At 43.8% G+C, this 12,956-nt stretch overlaps 1 protein-coding gene across 7 annotated transcripts in view; it reads left to right on the forward strand.

Moving 5' to 3' along the window:
• The first annotated feature begins 148 nt into the window (after positions 1-148).
• Positions 149-12,956, forward strand: part of STAU2 (staufen double-stranded RNA binding protein 2) — a 170,003-nt gene continuing 157,195 nt past the window's right edge. For 6 of the 7 annotated variants that reach the window (XM_068186589.1, XM_068186632.1, XM_068186610.1 and 3 more), the window contains exon 1: positions 149-285. The gene's annotated coding sequence lies outside the window, so the exon portion shown is untranslated. Of the gene's footprint in view, positions 286-1,231; positions 1,512-12,956 lie in introns of those variants that run through there. The other variant, XM_068186600.1, reaches the window with a different exon arrangement.

Genomic DNA, 12,956 nt, shown 5'->3' on the forward strand with positions numbered 1-12,956 from the left:
CGGGGCCATTCGCGCGGCGGGCGCGGGGGGAGCGCGGCGCCGGGAGCGCTCGGGGAGCGCCCCGGGGGCGGCGGGCGCGGCGGGGGCGGCGGCGAGGGGGGGCCGAGGGGAGCTGCGGGGGGCGACGCCCGGCGCGGGGGCGGCGGGGCGGGGCGGCGGCGGCGGGAGGGCGGGGGGGGGGGGGCGCAGTGGTTGGGGCCGGCGGCGGCCGCCGCGGCGGCGGGGTCAGTTCTCTTTAGTGTTTGCCGATGTTGGAGGCGTCTCCAAAGTGTCCCCGGGAAGCAGGTAACCGGGAGGGAGGGAAGGGGGCGGCTTCAGCCGCGATGTCCTAGTCTCCGTCCTGGCTTCCCGCTCCTCCCGCCGCTGCGGCGGCTCCCGGGCGAGGGCTCCGCCGGCCCCCCGGCGCCCCCCGCCTCCCCGGGGCCGTGCCGGCGCTGTGCCGGCGCTGCTGCGCCACGGCGCCGCCGGCCCGCTCCGCTCCGGCGGGGGGCGGCGGCGCCGACCCCGCCATCCGCCCCGGGGCCCCCGTCCGCCGCCAGCCGCCCGCCCGACGAGGGGCGCGCAGGAGGCGGGCAGGGGCACAGGTGGGCAGCGCTGCCGCCCCCGGGGGCCGAGGAAGCCCCCTCTGCACCCCCTCGGAGCTCCCCGCAGCTCCCTGCACACGGGTCCGGCTGCCGGCGGCGGTCGCTGCGCCAAGGCCGGGCCAAGGCCGGGCCGTGCGGCGGGGCCGAGCTCGGCGGGGACCACGCCGGGCCTGCCCTGCCCTGCCCTGCCCCAGTCCCCGGGAAGGAGTTCTGTACCACACGAACTTGCTCCTCGTCCTGTGTCCCGCCCGGGCCTGTCGCGGTGCGCGGCCTCGGGGGCGCACCGTGGCCGCTCCGCCGCCGGCGGGGCGAGGGGCGCCCGGCACTGCTCGCCCGGTCAGCGGCGCGGATCTCACAGCTCAGCCGCCGTGTGCGTTAGTCAGCCCTCTCTGTGCACGTCTTGCGCTGCCCCCAAACTTCGGACAGGGCCCCAAACTTTGCCATCCGTGCTGGGCTCTCCCACTCCCAAAATGGATGTCGGCATCTCTTCCAGCGATGGGCACAGCCGTTTACCGGCCCTCGCCCAGCTCGAGGGTTTGGGGGCCGTCGTTGAGGTGGGACCCAAAGACACACTGCTGTAAAGTTGCCTAGCCCAGGCTTCTCATGGGCTGGGTGGCATTTTCCCAGTGTTCAGGTGTCTGGTGGGAAAAAGTTCATCTTGATTACAGTCAGGCCTGGAAGTCACAGCCATGCCCTCCTGGGGAAGTGTGGGCTGCTTGAGCTTATCTGTGAGGGTGAATCCTACAGCAAAGCTGTTTGCCTTGTAGTGCTCAGGGTCCCACCTGACAAGTCAGTGATACCCAAGCAAAAAAATTCCCTGCAGTGTATCTGGCTCGTGTTGCCTTACGGCCAGCAAGCTGTTTCTGTGAATACCAAGATGTAAGCTTCTCAAGCCATGTTTGGAATGCTCCCTGTGCAACTACCATGGTACTAAAAAAACGTTTATGCTGTACAAAAGAGTAGATAAAGTGCTGCTGTTGTAGCCCCTCTCCTTGTGTGCAATACTGCCTTGAACAGTACTGAGGGATGTGTATGAGTAACTGCAGTGTTGCAAGGCACAAGGAAGGCTGTTTGCTCTGCCATAGCTCAGGGTGGTTGAGCTGTGCTTCTGTCAGGGAGCATACACTGGTGTATCTCACTTGCACTTACCAGTGGCATTGAGCTGCACAGGAGTAAGGTCTTCCTAGGTTGTGTGGTAATTCCAGGTTAGCAGTCTACACCAGTGAAGTAATACTAATGCATTTAAGCTATTTGCTAACTACAAGGAGGTTCTGTATAGGCTTTGTTGTGACATTGCCGCTTATATAAACAGTGCCAGACTGTCAGATTTCTGAATGAAATCTCTTTTTTTTTTCTAGAAAGTCAACAACAGTGTAAGATTTCCAGTACTGATTTCCAGCTAGTGAACCTTAGCTTTGACCTAAAAAAACTCAGAGAGAGAGATTTCTGCTCCTGCCAGTCTTTGTGAAGATTCGTATTGCTGTCAGCTAGGAACAAGATTGAGGCTGCCTGCTTGTTTGTAGTTTTTGAGGGGAAAGGACAGTTCAGATTTTCTTTTCTTTGCAGACAACTTTTCAGCCATGTTACTCAGCCTGGGTTCTGCTCAGGCTGCTCAGCCTGGAGGCCAAAGTCTTTATGTATCTTTTTGCCAGCTCAACCTACCTTGTTCCCCAAGAATTACATCAAAATCATAACAAATTTGACTAATCTTAAATTCTGATTCAAGATAGTAGATCATAAAGAAACTTTTTAATTTTACTTGCAGAAGAACCGGATCAGAGGTGTTTTAATGACTGGTCCAAGTTTAAATAAGCATTTAACACCATCAGCCTCTTCTTTGGGGGCAAAGGTTCAATCTTCCTCCACAGCTTTGTAAACTTCACTCTAACTCTGGTTTACACTGGTGTGAATGTGGGAAGTGAATCAAATTCTATGTGTTTTACTTGTAAAGTGTCATGACAAATGACCTTGGGAAGGTTAGGCAACAAGCCATAGTGAAGCAGATTCTCCTATTCCAAGACTGGGTCTCTAGCCATTAGGAAAGGTGCACCTGTCATGCTCTATCTAGACAGTTTGTTTTGACCTGCCCAAAATACATGGCTATTGATTTGTTAGTCTTTGAAAACACTTAAAAACTTGCATCAGTTATGCTCAGTTCTTCACCCCAAAATACATCTTCTTATGGTATTATTCCATTGGAGAGCTGGTCTTATAAAGGAAGTGTGTGGGTTTTGGTGCCCTTTTTTTGGCATATATTTGATAGATATGGGCACAGATTTTTTTTCTGATCGGGGTGCAAAGTATCTGTTTCCTCATGCAGGTATCACTGATGTGCTGGGGAAGGACCTAACACTGCATTTTTTCAGGATAACTAAAACAATATAATTTCTGTTAATGAGCCACTAGAGCTTCACTTTTCCTTCCACTGTTTACATTTATTTCTTATCACCAACAGCAAAGTCTATAGGAAAAGAGACCTGTCTTTTGCCAGAACTTATTGATTTGTATTTCTAATCTTTGGATCACCTGTATTTTCCACGATAGTTCTTGAATTCTCTCTCCTCTGAAAAGAAGAAGAGAAAGAGAGACAGAGGAACACCATTTGGTGGCAGGGCATAAAGAGCACAAGGCAGGGGTGCTGTGGAGGCAGGTCAGGGAATTGGGCTGGCAGTTTTGCTCAGGAAGGAAAGGATAGTAAAGGAGGGGGAATGGAATTGGTGGGAATGCATGACAAAATCTGTGAAGAGAGGAAATGGAATCTATGTGTAGTGTAGTTAACACACACATATATAATTTTTATATATATATATACATATATATATATATATATATATATATATATATATATATATAAAGTCAAGGGCTCTGCATTTAGGGAATCTGCTCATTGTCAGCACTGAGTCACAATCGCCATTATCCAAAGTGTGTTTGCATTAAAGGATCAAGAGTTCAATAAGAATCTGAGAGATGACTTCTCAGGCATTGTTCTGGAAAAATATTTAGAATATAAAAATTGCTTGTCACAACTTCTAATGTAAAAATTAATTTTGAAAAGCCATCTGTGGTAATGTAACACTAAAGTCACATCTATGTCTGTAACTGCTAAAGATTGTTCATACTTCATTTCAAGAGTAAGTGTTTTGTGGTTTTGGTTTTGTTTTGTGGGTCTTTTTTGTTAAACAGGTAGTTTTTGGAGTGTTCCCCATTAATGAAATATGTTATATTTGTAACACTAGAATGTTACAAATTCATTTCTATTTAACCAAATAAAATCAAATTATGAAATGTAAATTTTTCCTAGTAAATAGCATGTTTTTCATATTTAATTACTAATATTGTGACTCCACTATGCTTCTGTATACCCATAATCTTCTGATTTAGTCACCATTAAAATGATGGGAGGGGGCACTTTTTAGACTGGTTAGAACTCAGGCTTTGAGCTCAGATCCTTGTTGGTGTCCCAAACCTGATTATAACCAGCAGCCATATCAAATATGGGTTAACCTCCTATCCTTAGATTCTGGGAGAAGTTAGCTTACTAAGATTTTTACCATAGTAGCACATGCTGACTTGAAGGCTATGTTTACAGTCTCATCTTCTGAAAACTTCCAAAGGATCACAGTGGTTCCACTTCCAGTTTCACTGCTTGCCAGCTTTGAGGAGGCTGTTTTGTCTCCAGGCTAAAGGAAATGTTTTTGAGTGTCGGAGACCAGATTTTCTTGGAAAGTTTCTTGCAATGAAAATGGTCTCCTGTTCGATCAAGAAAAGAGATGAGTAACCTAATTTTTATTGCTACTGCTTATTTTTTGCACCTGTTAGGTATTTGTAGTTCCCAGTTTCTCCTACAATGTTCCTAGTTTAAAAAAGCAGTGTTAAACGAATATAAGGAAATATGAGTATACTAAATGTGCAGATTTATATCAGTAGCTGGAATTGTCTGGATAAGTAACTGTCTGCAAGTGATAGAGAACTTTTCCACGTCACCCGGATGACACATCCATGCAACTGATACATTTTGAAGGATGAAATCAAGATAATGTTGTTCCCAAGGTGGAAATGCAGGCCTGGTAGAGGGCAATGTTGGGTCACTTAGAAGCATACCCAGTTGTTCTGATACAAACAAAATAATAATGAATTAACACTCTGTAGTACCTTTGGCTTTGTTAGACAAGAACAAGAAGCACTCTTAAAATTTCATGTTAACTATTAGTTCGTATGTTTGTTTTACTTTTCCCCCCTTCTGCTGGTCCTTCTTCAGTCCTGGATATGATGTTGCTTTTTTCTTTCCAGACTGTGGAAAATATTTTCTCTGCTTTTTGTTTCAGGCTTCTGTATAATAGTATTTAAACTTGCCTGCTTTGAATAGTGTTTCATGTGTGAAGGCAATGTTCATTCAAGGGGGCATTTGCTTAAGAGTATATACCCAAGAGACATTCTTTTTGTACCTGTTTAGGGCCTGGAAATTGTAATGAATTACTCCAGAAGGATTTTCTTGAAAACCCTTCTGACCCTGTGAGAATTCAGTGCAAGACACTTGCTGGTGTCCAGCTTCTGCATGGCAGCTAGGGCTGTCTATCTTTGTGAAAAGGAATGAGAAGCTTGTCCTGGATCAGGAGTCAGTTAAAGCTCCCTGTTTATTCAGAGGCATCCCTCAACATTCTCTCCTAGCTGAATCCACTGGGTTAGGTATGGGGTTTGACCTCTTCAGAAGGGAGAGTGGCCCACATCATCTTTTCTTCACTCCTTTTCAACTGGACAGTTTTTATTACTTAGAGCCTTAAGCAAGTGAAAACTGGCTGAAGATGGCAGGACTGGATCAATTTTCCATGGACTTCGTGAAGTTGCTATTCATGAGGATGTTCTGGATCTGGTCTTCCAGGCAACCATAGGTATTTGCCAAGTCTCATGAGAAGAATTTAATATTTAATTAAATTCTTCAGCTATTACATTACAAGGTTCTTCTGAAACTGGCCATTCCACAAATTACTGTCAGTGGCAGTTCATTAGAGAAGGTGGCTTTGGAGGCCTTTTCTCTTCCCGGGATGCCATTAAACTACCTGTGAAACTTTATCTCCTTCTCTGGTTCTCCTCAAATCTCACTGCAGTCAGAGCCTCTTGATACTTTGCAGCACTCACAGGTTACAGTAGGCATGAGAGCAAGTGGCTGCAGTAGCTGGTGAAACTTTAGTTATATGTATTTAAAGTATTTTAAAAGAAATGTAAACATCAACTTGCCCATCCTGGATTTGAAATTGTTTCTTTTCTTGGACACAGTAATAATTAGATATTTTCAAAGTTTTTGAGCCAATCCTGTGCTCACGTAGAATTTTGACACGAAAAAGAAGTGATTTTATTTGCTGTCATTACAAATACTGGTACTGTTTACCTCTGCTCAGGTATCTCATAGCTGACAGAAGCATGGGAGACATAGGTACTGTCAGACAAATATACCTGGTATATCCCCAAGATAGGACAGGACAAAGCACTGCAGGGGAACAGGGTTAGGTGAGGCAGTTCTATTTCCAGGTCCTGCTCTGTTTTTTGAATGTGGTGTCTTTCTTGGTGTGCTGGATTGCAGATCTGCTGCACAGCTCTGGGGTGTGCACTTCTACCTTAGCTTCTGCTGTGTATCATTGCAACCTTGTTAACAAGGAACATCCATTTTTGCAGGGGGTTAGACTGTATTAGGCATATGTTTGTAGCCTAATAGCACACGTTCTTTTAGAGATCCTAGAAAATGGGGTCGTGTTTACTTTTTGAGGTACTCCTTTTAAATTTGATTTTGATTTGGAAGGGAAAGAGTAGGAGTCTTAGTAGTGAACAGAAGTAGCCCCCTGCAAGTTCAAAAGCAAGTTTGTTCTTTTATGCTAGTTTAGGGTGGTTCCAGAGTCACAAAAGCTAACTTTACCCTGCTGAATCTAATGGCCCTGGAGTCCTGAAAGTACAGTAAGTGGTAAGAAAGACATTCCTTTGAAGGGCAGCTCAGAGCATGATCCACCCATCCATCCTCTGTGATGTTACAGCATTGCCAGTCCTAATAAATGCAATCTTCTTTTTTGCTTTTTCTCAATTCTAGGTACTCTTTCCTAGTATTTTGAATCATTTCATGTTACCAGTGCATCAGCTTGCACTTTAAGCCAACATTATCTTTTGTATCTACGTAAAAATACTTGAGACAATTCCAAATTTTATTTGTTTGTTTACATTTTTCCCCTTAGTAGTGAGGTTTATAACTTCCTTTGGTCTGGGGAAATGAGTTATTCTGAATCATCAGCTGTATAGATGAAGGTCTCCTATTTGCTAACACTAGTACAAAAGTTGGAGGAAAAAGCCTGGTTTTGTTGTGCTTGTTCTGTGCCCTCACAGTGTGCTCAATTTGAAACAAATGTCTTTTTACCAGCAATCTTCCTTTCTGTTGTTTGTTGTTACTTTAGTATCCTCCTTGCTGATTCAACTCCAGAAATAACATTTTGCCATCCTGCCAGTTGTGTGTAGCCTCTGTGCTGCAGCTGAATTTGTGGCAGGTTTTTAGTGTTCAGCTAATGTTTAGCATTGATCATGACCTTGCCGCCAAACACAACATCTCTAAACTTTATTTTCTCCAGTTGAAAAGTTAGGTTTTGTGTTTATCTTCAGTCAGAGCACTTGGCAGGCCCAATCCAATACTCAGGAATTATTTTACCTTAATTCATTGACTGAGGAGAGCTGCAGTTGAAATAGGAAGAAGGCTCTGTCAAATCAGTGCAGAGCTCTGGATCTCACAGGTACTCTGCCTGTGAGCAGAGGCCCAGTCCTGACCCCTGCTAAGGAAGGAGCTAGTCTCTCTATGAACTGTATGTCCACATTATCTTATATCCAAGCAATTAAAAAACTGTCTGTGGGAGAGTTGAGAGAAGGGGGAGCTCCAGGAATGTTTCAGGAACAGAAGGTGGCAATTTGACCCCAGCTGTTTCTGGGAGCTGCAACTTCTTGGAAGCTGTATGAGAGTTCACTGTGGGCATTCATCACTTTAGCTGTCAAATACAGTGGTTTTGTTTAAATACACTCATAGAGAACAAAAAAAGGCACACAAATCAGAATCTACTTCTAACAATAGAATGCAACACCGGTTGCTTAGTCCACTGAAACCATCTTCTCTGAGGATCTTGTAGCTGTTAATTATAGCCAGCTGACTACAGTATGAGGCGGGCTGGTGGCAGGAGCTGTAACTTTGTTTCAAAGAAAAAGGCATGTTTCTGCTACTTCACCAAATTTGCTACTTCAAATTATATGAGAAGTAGTTTGTCACAGGCAGTCAAGGAAAACGGAGATGATTTTCTGAATTCCATTAATAAAATGCAATTTCTAGTTAGGGATTGAAGTCAAGAAGTAATTTTTGCCTGCTTCAGAACAAAATAACAGTTGGAGGGATGTATTACTTCAAGTAAGTATATGTTGTAATTTTAAATCCTAAATTTAATTCCTAAATTTTAGGAATGTAACTACTACTTATTGCACAAATTGGGAAAAAAAGTGCAGCTTTTAGAAATATATAGGAGAGAAATTTCAAAATGCTCATAAATCAGAAACTAGATTCTTGGAAGCACCTCAGATTAGACTCCAATATCACAAATAAGGAACCTGTTACAACTTCAATGCAAACAAGTGCGTAGTCACAGAGTGTCAAGTTTGAGTCATGTTTTTTTCATTTACTTAATCCCCTTCTCCACTTTTAAGCTGATGATTGATTGTTAAACTAGCGACTTAACGCTTCCCTTCTATTCAGCTATTTTTCTTCAGGAAAGCTGACTAACTCATTTTTGTTTAACATAAGGTGAATGTGAGTTAGCTGTCTATAGAGTGAGATGATATGATGACCACTTCATCTTTTAAAAACTGTACAGATATGACTATGTATCACAGAGTGCCTGGGGGAGATACCAGTTTCCAGTTTTCAAGAAGTCATAAGTAGTTTATTGTCATGGTAAGGGAGAGAGCTGAAGAGTTACAATACTGGATGGCCAGCTCTTGTGCTTTGGGTGAGTGCTTGCTCTCAGGTGCAGTAAGCAAATACAAAAAGGATGTTACCTCCAGTGTTGGGTAGGGTGTGTGTTCTGTCCCTGATCTGTAAGGCATTATAGCCACCTATAAGCTAGTTTTTGGGATCTACCTCAAACCATGATGAGTTTTGGATGAGGAAGGCCTCCCACAAAGAAGGCTCTGATGATCACCTTGCTGTTTCATGAAGGAATTTCACATTTTCTTCCCTGTAGTAATTCAGGGTATCTTGGCTGGGTCAAACTGATGGCTGTGTCTGAACCAATATTCTGTCTGGATGGTTCAAAGTCTTTTCTGAGCTTAAAATTTGTGGCACTGTGAGAACTGGGTTAGCTTGTACTGGCTGTTGGAAATTTCCATGGCTTTTATACCATCTTCTCTGTTTTCTGGACAGGAACAATAAATTGAGAGAGACTTTCTGATGAGATTATCTTAACACAGCAAACATTTATATAAACCAGACTCATTTTCTCCCTTGGGCTTTGGGTTATAAACCTGTTGAAATGTTTTTAGTTGCCAAACAGTTTCTGATGCAACAGATTGGCTTTCTTTATCTTTTAGTTTTCTTCTGGTATTGAAATCTTCAAGTTGATAATCTGATTGATGACCTTTACCATTTTAATACAAAATAGAAATCCTTTTCCCCATCATTTTTCCAGATTAATATTAATAAAGTTTCTCTACTTAGGATCTCTGTTAGGATGTCTGTCTATGAAGTCTCTCCTTGAGTCTTTGAGTGGCAAGAGTAGTATACACAGGACCTGACTGATTTCTCTGTTAGAAAAGAAAAATAGCCATGTGTACAGTCTGGGGTCATTAGTTTTGCTGTACACAGTAAGATGCACTGTGGCCTGAGTTGCTCTTTTCTCAGCTTTTTCATGTCAGCCTCACTGTTACCAGGGAAGCAAGGGAAGAGTTGCATTCCTGCCTGTCAGTATGCTCCACTTTCTGTTGAGTTTCTTGTTACAAGTTTTTATACTCTTGCTCATGAAAATGTGCACAATTGCAGTCAGTGCCCTAACCCCTGCATTTTCCATCATTCCTTACAAAAAGACATGTCTCTGCAAGGGAGTTTATTTACTTCTGTAATTGTGTCTGTTAGTTTTAGTAACATCCATGATCACTTACTTGTTGAAGACAAGTTTGGCAGTAGACTTTGGGTAGGATTCAGTTGTCTGTATTTTGGCATCTTGTGCAGTTTGAGACACTTAAGTTACCCTGTCTGCTTCTCAGCTGCCACTCAGCTGTGTGGTTAACTAACCCTAAATTAGAAGCCTACTTGTTGATCACCTTGAATAACTCCCTGGGTCTGCTGGCTGTACTGATGACTGCTGTAATACATTTCTTTAAACACACACATTATTGCCGTTTCATTGCCTCTTCTTGTCAGGGTTTCTCTGAACTGCTTGCCACATGCAGTGTCAGATGTGGCATGAGTCTTCCGAGAGAATGTCTGCTTCCTGAAGCAGCAGCTGATGGAATAGGCAGGTATCCAAATTGGTGTCTCAGCTGGTATTGTGTATTGGGTCTTTAAAAGATTCTAGTGGTTTGACCCTGGCTGGATATCAGGGACTCATCAAAGCCACTCTCTCACTCTCCTCCACAGCTGGACAGGTGAGAGGAAATATAATGAAAGGTTCATGAGTTGAGATAAGGACCAGGAGGGATCACTCACCAAATACCATAATGGGCAAAGCAAGCTCAAATTAGAGATATTAATTTAATAATTAATTTATCACTAACAAGATCAGAGCAGGATAGTAAGAAGTGAAATAAAACCTTAAAAACACCTTCCTACCTCTCCCTCTTTCCAGCTCTACATTCTCCTCCAGCAGCACAGGGAGACAGGGAATGGGAGTCACGGTCAGTTCATCACCTGCTTTTTCTCCTGCAGCTCAGGGAGAGGAGTCCTTCCCTGGCTGCACCGTGGGGTCCCTCCCACCGGACGTAGTTCTCCATAAGCTTCTCCACCATGAGTCCACCCCACGGGCAACAATCCATGCCCAAACTGCATACAGTGCAGTCCTTCAAGGCCAGGCTGCTCCAGTATGGAAGCAGGGTCCCTCTCTCCACAGGTCTTCCATGGGGTCACAGCCTCCTCTCAGGCACCCACTTGCATGGGGAGGCATGGGGTTTCTCCACATGCTTCAGGCAGATCTCTGCATCCCCATGGTTCTCCATGGGCTGCTGGGGCACAGCTGCTTCAGCATGGCCATCACCACAGGCTGCAGAGGAATCCCAGCTCTGGTGCCTGGAGAACCTCCTGCTCCTCCTTCTGCACTTACCTTGGTGTCTCCACACTGCACAAGGACTTTTTTTTCTTCTTCTGAGATATGTTGGAGGCATTACCACCATTTCTAATTGGCCCAGCCTTGGCCAGCAGCATGTCCATCTTTGGAGCTGCCAAGGATTAGCTCTGCTGGGCACAGAGGAAGCTTCTGGCAGGTTGCTACAGAAGCCAACCCTGTAACCCCCTGCTGCCAAAGCTTGGCCATACAAACCCAATACCCTCTAGTAAACCATGGTAATCCCATGCTGTATTTCCTTTGACTCCAGTGGCAGTTCAGACACCTTGCTTATATTGTAAACCTGAATTATAGATGCCTTTAATCCTTATCTGAGTCCTCATATCTTACTGTACAGGTGTGCCATACAATATGGGTGACTGTGCTGGTGTGACAGGTACTGTGCATGTAAATGGCTTTGTAGATCACCAAATTTTCATATTAGTTACTTGAAGTTTGCTGTAGTTGTTTAAGTAATTTACCACATCCTAAATGTTTGTTTATTATATTTACTCCAGGACCTATTCTGTGTATTTCAAGTTGTATAAATCCAATCTTGATTACAGGGTAAGACTTCTGTTCTTGCCCTGCTGCTAACACATCATAATTAAATGTCAGCAAAAGTCCCCGTGTTTGGCCATTTTGTTGATTGAGAAAATCTTTATGTTTAGTCTCTGATTCCATAATTAGCTGCCTTATTTGTCTGGTTTGTTTTTTTACTTTTCTTTTCAAATTTACATGAAACAATTTTAAAGTGAGTTGTTAAAGAAGGATTGAATCAGTGACAGATATAAATAATATGTACTCCCACATAATGTGATTCTGTGGTAATGGTAATGTGGTTATTGATTTAGAGACTTGCATGCTTTTTGTACCAAATTGGTTCAACATCATATTGGAAACTAGGGAACAGATATGGTTTCATGATGAAAGAAATGTGCAGGATGAAGTAGTTTCTACCTCAGTTTTCTGAGTTTTAAGTCCTTTTATGTTGTTTTAATGTGCCTGTTCTGTGTAGTAATTCAAAGGAGAGGTTGAACTGACTGCTGTTTGAAGAAGTGGTTGAAAAATATGACTGCAGATTTTTAGTCTGTTTCCTACTTGATTTTTTCTTTCAGAAATACCTTACTTCCTTTCCTCAGGAAGGTTCTTATTCATTGTACATGAGAGTTGGCAAAGGATAATCCCCCATGGGTGATAATATCTGAAAGTGTGGTAGGATTCGATGTTGTGACCTGGTGTTCACTGCAGCTGCTTGGCCCTTCCTTGCCTTCCTGGGGCTTTATCTACAACTCTTTTCTGCTTCAGTCCAAGAGCAGAGGAATAAAATTAAAGAAGAAACTGTGGTATTTAGTCTTCAGGAACTGGGTTTAACACTGAGCAGTAGGGAGAACTTTTTTTTAAGCCTTGCAGCTCCTTAAATTTTGGGTATTAGTCCCTAATAGTCTGTGTCACTTCCTTTGCTTGTAAAATATCTTACCAAAACAATGAAAATAAAAGAGTTAGTGATTTCTCCCCCACCAGTCTTATATTTCTGCAAAGTAAAATGCTTTTAAGGCATCACTTCACTTGCTGTCATGTGTTACTTAGCTGTTAATTAGCTGGTAGCTATGTTCATATGCTCATTGAAATTAAGATCTCTCTAGTGTAGAGACTTCTTTAGTGTAGATTCTCTAGGCACAGTAAAAGAAAAGAAACCAGACCACAGGTTTCTGAAGATGTAGTCATCAGGGTGAGATCACGGGCTTTGTGAGGAACAGTGTGAAGGAGATGAACTTCAGTGTATGGCTTGACAGCAAAACTAAGCTGATTAGCAGGAGTTGAAAGGGTTAATTCCATGCACCCACTCCAGGTCAGGAGTTTGTGGCCCTCCTTGTACAGACCAGATGCTCCTCTGAGCTTTCTCCTTACCTGCCATGTGAACTGGTTCAGTGAGGTGGACAGAAAGTGTTGGCTTTTTGCTGCAGGGTAGAGAAGACTTGGGATTGTCCCTTGCTATGGCAGCAAGTCATTAGATCAGTTTGGCTGTTGGCAAACCACTCCTCATAAG

Source organism: Anomalospiza imberbis, chromosome 1 (genome assembly GCF_031753505.1).
Source record: "Anomalospiza imberbis isolate Cuckoo-Finch-1a 21T00152 chromosome 1, ASM3175350v1, whole genome shotgun sequence".
Taxonomy (NCBI): Eukaryota; Metazoa; Chordata; class Aves; order Passeriformes; family Viduidae; genus Anomalospiza; species Anomalospiza imberbis.